The 8,247-nt window shown below is 37.2% G+C and overlaps 1 pseudogene; it reads left to right on the forward strand.

The window, feature by feature from the left end:
- Positions 1-6,822: 6,822 nt before the first annotated feature.
- On the forward strand, positions 6,823-7,475 carry LOC118842810 (annotated as a pseudogene).
- The last annotated feature ends 772 nt before the right edge of the window (positions 7,476-8,247 follow it).

An 8,247-nucleotide genomic window follows, 5' to 3' on the forward strand; every position in this document is an offset into this window, starting at 1 on the left:
CACAGGTTCTTTTGATCTGCTTAACTAAGGAAAGCAAGGTGAAGGGGTTGACAAGCTTACTTTAATTCAGCATACAATATCATTCACTTAGTTCAGGGGAAGAGACCAGCACACTGAACTTCAGATCAAATTACAAACAAATTACAAACATCAACAGACAGACCAAATACAGATTCATAGTTACCAACATCTAGGTTCAGCCCGGGAGCTCAGAACAAAGGTTAGCCCAGAGTCACACGCACCACCAGCTGTGGATGAGAGCTCCAAAGAAGAGACATCCAACCCCTGGTTTTATATCTTTTCAGGTCAGGGGTGAGTCACACATGCGACTCACCCACATGACCTAGAATCCTCACAAACAGGCAACTTAAACCCATGTGATCTAAAAGCCTCTGCTGTCCCAGACATGTAAACTAGGCTCTCCCTGGAGATAGCCCCACCTTAGTTGCCAATCCACACCCATATAGGTTTTACACCTAATAGGGGTTTGGGCCTGGGTCTTAGCACTTAGTAAGACTCAATGAAATACACTGAATTACTCAAAGCAAACAAAAGCCAAACTCTTCCAGGGCACTTGGTTGAACTAAGTGCTAAGGAGTCCATTTTGCTTACTAACACACAAATGTGGATCATTTGAAGAAACTAAGAATGTTTAGCCTATGAAGAGAAAAGACTGGTGGAAGGGGACAGATTGCCTATTGTTGTTCATCCTTCGTTTTCTACTAGGATCTATGACATCACAGGTGATGTCTTAATTTGCACATGAATTTGATTTAAGTGAGACAGAGTTGCACAAAGTCATCAACCTTACCCTTTCTTCCAGAGTCATCAAAGTCCAGTGGCAAGACAAAAGTCAAGATGACAAGAGATAGCCTGGGATGCAGTGGATGAGCTTGGCATGTTTGATATCTAACCAAACTCTAAGTGCTCCATAGCACCTGCTTCAGCCACCTTCATGGATATTGGAAAAAACTGACCTCATCTGCCTATTCCATTGGTGGAGTTTTTCACATTCTTGGGGTAGAAACCTCCCTAACTCACAAACATGACTTACTTCATTTGAGCATGTGAAGGTGGAGGGAAAGGAATTATCTATATTCAAGCATTTGATGGTGTGATGTTTAAAAAGTTAGAGAGACGTAATTTCTGTGTAATTATTCATTTTATTAATAATGATAGCGTTAAACCCAGGACCTATATGAACACAATTACAAAACACTTTTCACATAAATGAAGTCAGATCTAAATAAATGGAAAAACATCAATTGCTTATGGTTAGGCTGAGCTAATATAATAAAAATGACAATTTTACCTAAATTAATTTGCTTATTCAGTGTCATACCAATCGAACTACCAAAAAATTATTTTTCAGAGCCTGGTAAAATAATAACAAAATTCATCTGGAAGAACAAAAGGTCCAGAATATCAAGGGAATTAATAAAAAGAAATGCTAGGGAAGGTGGTCTAGCCTAACCACATATTAAACTGTACTATAAAGCAAAAGTCATCAAAACTAGTTGGTACTGGCTAAGAAACAGGGTGGTATATCAATGGACTAGGTTAGGTACACAAGACACAGTAGTCAATGACTATAGCAAACTACTCTTTGATAAACCCAAACAATCTAGCTTCTGGGTTAAGAATTCACTATTTCATAAAAACTGCTGGGAAAACTGGAAAATAGTATGGCAGAAACTGGGCATAAACCAATATCTTACACCGCATACCACAATGAAGTCAAGATGGGTTTATGATTTAGGAATAAAGGCTGATACTATAAGAAATTTGGGAGAGAAAGGAATAGTTTACCTCTCAGATTTATAGGAAAGAGAAGAATTCATGGCCCAGTAAGAGATAGAGAGCATTACAACATGCAAAATGGATAATTTTGATTATGTTAAATTAAAATGTTTTTTGTATAAAAAAAGCCAATGCAAAAAAGATTAGGAGGGAAGCAGAAAATTGGGAAAGAATCTTTACAACCAGTGTCTCTAATAAAGGCCTCATATCTAAAATATATGGGGAACTGAACCAAATTTATAGGAATACAAATCATTCCCCAATTGAAAATGGTCAAAAGATATGAACAGGCAGCTTTCAGAGGAAGAAATTAAAGATATCTATAGTCATATGAAAAAATATTCTAAATCACTATTGATTAGAGAAATGCAAATGAAAACAACTCTTAGGTACGACATCTCTCCTGTCAGATTGGCTAACATGACAAAACAGGAAAATGATAAATGTTGGAGAGAATGTGGGAAAATTGGGACATTGCTACATTATTGGTGAAGTCGAGAAGTGATCCAGCCATTCTGGAGAGCAATTTGGAACTATGCTGAAAGGGCTATAAAAATGCGCATACTCTTTGACCCAGTTATACCACTTTTAGGTCTATATCCCAAAAAGATCTCACAAGTGGGAAATGGACAAGTATGTACAAAAATATTTATAGCAGCTCTTTTTGTCGTGGCAAAGAATTGGAAATCAAGAAGATGCCCATCAATTGGGGAATGGCTAAACAAATTGTAGTATATGAATGTAATGGAAAATTTTTCTGTTATAAGACATGAGGAGCAGATGGACTTCATTATAACCTAGAAAGGTTTATATGAACTGACACTGAGTGAGGGGAGCAGAACCAGGAGAACATTATACATGACTACAGACACACAGTTATCTGTAAGGTAAGGACTAACTTTGATAGACTTGGCTCCTCTCATCAATGCAAGGTTCAAAGAGAGCTCCAAAAGATTCATGATGGAAAAAGCTATGCACATTCAGAGATACAATTATGGAGTCCAAATGCAGATTGAGGCAAACTATTTGCTCTCTCTTTTTTTTTTCCCTTCTTTTTTGGTTTCATTTCTTCTTTCTCATCATTCATTTCATTGGTTATAATTCTTCTTTACAACTGGACTATTATGTAAATAAGTTCAATGTGAAGATATATGTAGAACCTATGTTGGATTACATGCTGTCTTGGAGGGAAGGAGGGAGGAGAGGGAGGGAGAGAAAATTTGGAACTTAAAAACTTGTGGAACTGAGTGTTGTAAACTAAAAATAAAAAATAAATTCATAATTTTTTTATTTTTATGGGTTTTTTTTGTTTGGTTTTTTTGGAGGGGGGGGAGGCAGGGCAATTGGGGTCAAGTGACTTGCCCAAGGTCACACATCTAGTAAGTGTGTCAAGTGTCTGAGTCCAGATTTGAACTCAGGTCCTCCTGATTCCAGGGCTGGTGCTCTACTCACTGCGCCACCTAGCTGCCCCCAGAATATTTTAAAAATAAAGAAAACTATATGTTAACATGAAAAAATAATGTTAGCATTTTATTAATAAAAGAGGTCAGTGAATGTAATGCCAAAGGGTTTTATGGTGGTGAGTTGACAGTTTATATGCCTTTGGAAGAGTGGGTGTTACTAAGGGTGGCAATAAACTCTAATTGGTTAGCAATTTATGAAAGAATGAATATCATGATGGCAGGTGGACCTATTCTGGTGCAGGGCTTGGGGAGGGGATAACTTTGATTTATGTCATTTGCTTCTAAATTGCCCCCAGTCTTCAGGACAATCAAAGAATTTAACCCCTCCCAAACCTTAGTCAGGAATTCACCGAGATAAGATGGTCTAGGTGGGGTAAATTTTTGGCAGAGATCAGTAATGTCAAAAGGCTGGGCTTTGAAAGGACAGGGAAGAAGACTGCATCTCCTCCATAATTGTTTATTAACAATAATTTCTCTCATTCTCCTATTTGATTCTATTGAGAGATGCTGTCTCCTCAATGAATCACTATATAAAAAACACTTCATCAAGGGTTTCTAACTATGGGGCTTATAAGGGAAAGAAATGTGAGGGGAAAAGGGAAAGGTCAACTAGTGCTTTGACAAAATCAAAAGGGACAATAACTTTTGATGAGTAGACCTTATAGATAAAAGATGCAAAAAGAAAAGCAAACAGTAAAGAAATGAAAAAATAAAATTTTCCTTTTGTAGAAGTCTCATCTTATATAGCCACTTGGCTTTCTGGAAACACCTGATTCAACCCTTTGGTTTGGGTGTGATCTCAGAGCAGTTTCCAGCTGACTGGCATCTCTGGTTCAGGTCACTTCAGATCTTAACACGATTTTAAATTTACTTTGCCAAAAACCAGGTCAGATAGTGAAAGTCAGCTCAAACTTTATGTCTCCATTACTAGAAAAATCAAATTTGGAACCTTTTTGACCAGAGAATTTATAATTTTAGGTTGGCCAATTGTCATGTTGATATATCCAAGAAACTCAGATACAAACCAAAAATTAGAACCTGATTTTTATACTTGGCATCATTCATTCCCCCATTAGAAGGATAAGATTCTGCTAAGGAATTAATAACATAACACTGTTTTATAAAAAGATGAGCTCTAAAACAAAAATGATTCATTTAAAAGTTTAACTATTACGAAAAGATTAACTATAACGAAAAGTTCCAGGATGGTATATGTAAATACATTGAGTGATCAATTTCAAGAGTACATATCAAGTCATTTTTAATAAAACATTTTCAACTTCTAGTCATGTTCAGATGAATAAAATAAAAGTGTATCTGACATTTATAAGATAGACCACAAGCCATTTTTCTCTTGAGATAACTAACTAATTGTGCTTCTATTCTTTTCATTAACAGAATTGGGACATTTATGATATTAACCTCAAAGAATTATATTCTGGTTTCACAAGTCTTTGCATCATTTGCCTAATTATCCCCATACCATTGTGAGCAATTAAAGGTTGTTAACTTACATAGAAATATATACATAGTAACAGACAGGCAGGAAGGCTAAATATTTGTTGTTTGAAATATAGAAAGGACTAAAATTCCAGAACAAAAAGCTCAAATTTTATGCTTGTAATTCACTATAGTAACTCAGATGTAGTTCATGTTAACCTAAATGATCTACTTAGTTATGTTTATACTAGGCACCTAACATGATTATAGAAATTTTCCACAAAAGGAGAATCAGGGTCATAGTTACACAGTAAGGGAATAATGCTTTCCTCATTTCATGTCGATTCCAGGCAAAAGTTATACAGATAGCCAATTTAATTGAGCCAGACTTCAAGTCACCTAAGTGGGATATTTTTCATCCAACAAGAAATGTCATACTGGGAAAATTGAGTCAGGAGACAAACAGAAGAGTTCTAATATATCTTCTCTTTGCTTTTTATTAGAATATTTCTGCTTGTCTCTTGATGGCAGAACAAGGAGTTCTGGAAGCTTAAAGTTCTATGGAAGCTTAAAAAGGAAGAAAAACAATCTTAAGCTTAAAGAGAACTTTCCTCAAGTCATATTAGCTGGCTTGGAGTTCCTTCTCTCTGTAGGTCTTCAAATAGTGGCCAATAATCCATGTTTAAAGGATGACCTCTATGGTATTATTATCAAGAAATAAGTTGTACTAGATATATTCTGCGGCTCTAAGATTCAGTGGTTCTTTGATTCCTGTTCTAGGAGGGAGAATGTGTAGCAAAATAATTAGTCTAGAGAGGACTGTGCCCAGTGTAAGCTCCTAAGGTAACCCTTCTCTAAACCTTCTCTAGCTAATCAACATCCTTCTAAAACCATGGCACCCAAACCAGAATGCATTATTCTAGATGTGATTTTACTATAAATTTTCATGTCCTTATTCAGGAAGCCATCTTTCTGTGCAACCCAAGATCAATTCACTTTTTTCACTGCTTCACCACACTGATGAGTCATATTGAGCTGGTTGATCATGAAAACCCCTGGTGTATTTTTACCAAACTACTATTCAACTGTGCCCACTCATCTCTTCTGATGGCAAATTCTACATATAAATTGCTTAGGCCATTGAAACATTAAGTGAACTGGAAAACATAGATTCATGGGAAAGGAGAAAGATTAATGAAATTTAAGCTTTGTTCATTAATTTCATAGAATCAGAGAATATTAGACAAGGGAAAGAATTAACCAGCCATCTAGTCCAAACGGTATCTGAAAAAAAAAGCCATACTATATAACACTTGACTAATAGTTTTCCAGACTCTGCTTGAAGACCTCCAGTACTGGGAAGCTTATTGCCTTTCAAGGTGGTCCATCCTTGTTTCCCCTTACATGAATCCTGCATTTGTCTTTTTACGACTTTCTCCCATTAATAGTTCAATCTTTTGGGACTAAGCAGATCATGTCTCCTTATTCCTCCATGTGATAGTACTTCACATATTTGACTATGACCATCAAATCCCTTCCTTATCATCTCTTCTCTGGAATGAATATTCTCAGTTCCCCTTTTAAATACTCATGAAACATATGGTGCAGTTTGGGGTACTGGGAACCCTGAAATGTAAGGGTACAGGGCAAGTCTGCTAGAAAGAATTCAAGCACTCAAGCCTTCTTTCAGTCAAAGTAGCAAGGTTTATTATAACACAAATAGAATCAGCTAGATTCCTAATGAATCTGCAACTTGATGCCGGTAAGATTAATACTTGTATACAAAAAGTACAGTGAAAATAAATGGATGGGGTTAAGGAGTGGTAAGTAGTCTGGGGTGGGCCAGATACAGCAGTGAAAGGAATAAAGTATTCTGGGGTGGGTCAGGTGCAATAGTGAAAGGATTATTAAGTATTCTGGAGTGGGAAAAGAAGACAGTGAAAAGAATGTCAAGTAAATTAAGTAATCTAGGTGGGCTGGGGTGGACCAGTTACCTTGGACAGTGGTGCCAGTGATCTGGTCTGCTGAAATGTATGGGAAAATTCAGGGCCTGGGGTGCTTTCAAAGATCCAAGAACTTTTGAAGTCTCCTCTCTTCCTTTCTCATTCAGCCAGCCAAGATGCCAAAAGGGAAGAAGGCCAAGGGGAAGAAGGTGGGTCCGGTCCCTCCTGTAGTAAAGAAGCAGGAGGCCAAGAAAGTGGTCAATCCTTTGTTTGCAAAGTGGCCCAAGAACTTTGGCATTGGTCAGGACATCCCGCCTAAAAGGGACCTTACTTGATTTGTCAAATGGCCTCGGCACATCAGTCTGCAGTGTCAAAGTCTATCCTTTATAAGCATTTGAAAGTTCCACCAGCAATTAACCAGTTCACCCAGGCTTTGGATCATCAGACAGCTACTCAACTGCTGAAACTGGCTCATAAGTATAGACCCGAGACAAAGCAAGATAAGAAGCAAAGGCTTCTGGCTTGGGCTGAACAAAAGGCTGCAGGCAAAGGAGATGTCCTGGCAGAAAACAAGAAAACACAGTTGGTAGTGATTGCACATGACGTGGACCCCATTGAGCTAGTGGTCTTCCTACCTGCTTTGTGCTGAAAAACGTGGGTTCCTTACTGTATTATCAAAGGTAAAGCCAGACTGGGTCGCTTAGTTCACAGAAAGACCTGCACAAGCATTGCCTTCACATAGGTTAATCCTGAAGATAAGGGAGGCCTGGCTCATATTGCCAAGCTGGAAAAGACAAAAGCTAAGGAACTTGCAACCAAATTAGGTTAAATGTATGTTTGATTTTTCCCTACATAAAAATAAAAATAAAAATTTAAACAAACAAACAAAAAAGAACTTTCTCTATTCTGGATACCCTTCTCTAAACCTTCTCTAGCTAATCAACATCCTTCTAAAACTATGGCACCCAAAACAGAATGCATTATTCTAGATGTGATTTTACTAGAAATTTTCATGTCCTTTTTCAGGAAGCCATCTTTCCATGCAACCCAAGATCAATTTGCTTTTTTCACTGCTTCACCACACTGGTGAGTCATGTTGAGCTGGTTGTCCATGAAAACCCCTGGTCTATTTCTACCAAACTACTATTCAGCTGTTCCCATTCATCTCTCTCTTGTGGCACTCATTTTTTAACTCAAATTCAAGACTTTGCCCTTCTTAAATTAATTTTCCCCCAATTAAAATATCATTATAATGAACTTTCTTGATGTTCTACCCCACCAAGATCTCTTTGTATTCCTGTTCTTTCATTTAGTGTATTATATATCTTTTCTATTTTTGGATTAGTTGTCAATTTGATAAGCACAAAATGTGTCTTTATCCCATCACTGATAAAAGAAATTAAATACTACAGGGCCAACCACAGCTTCCTGAAGCACTCCACTGAATACTTCCCAGTGCTTGGCACAGTGCCTGTCATGTAGTAGGCACTTAATAAATGTCTGTTGACTCTTTTAAAGTTGGGAAGGTACCCTTTCTACCCTTTTAATCTGTCCTTTTAACCAATTATCAGTCCATCTAACTTTCCTATTATCTTGTATCT

The sequence above is a fragment of the Trichosurus vulpecula genome, chromosome 3 (genome assembly GCF_011100635.1).
Source record: "Trichosurus vulpecula isolate mTriVul1 chromosome 3, mTriVul1.pri, whole genome shotgun sequence".
NCBI lineage: Eukaryota > Metazoa > Chordata > Mammalia > Diprotodontia > Phalangeridae > Trichosurus > Trichosurus vulpecula.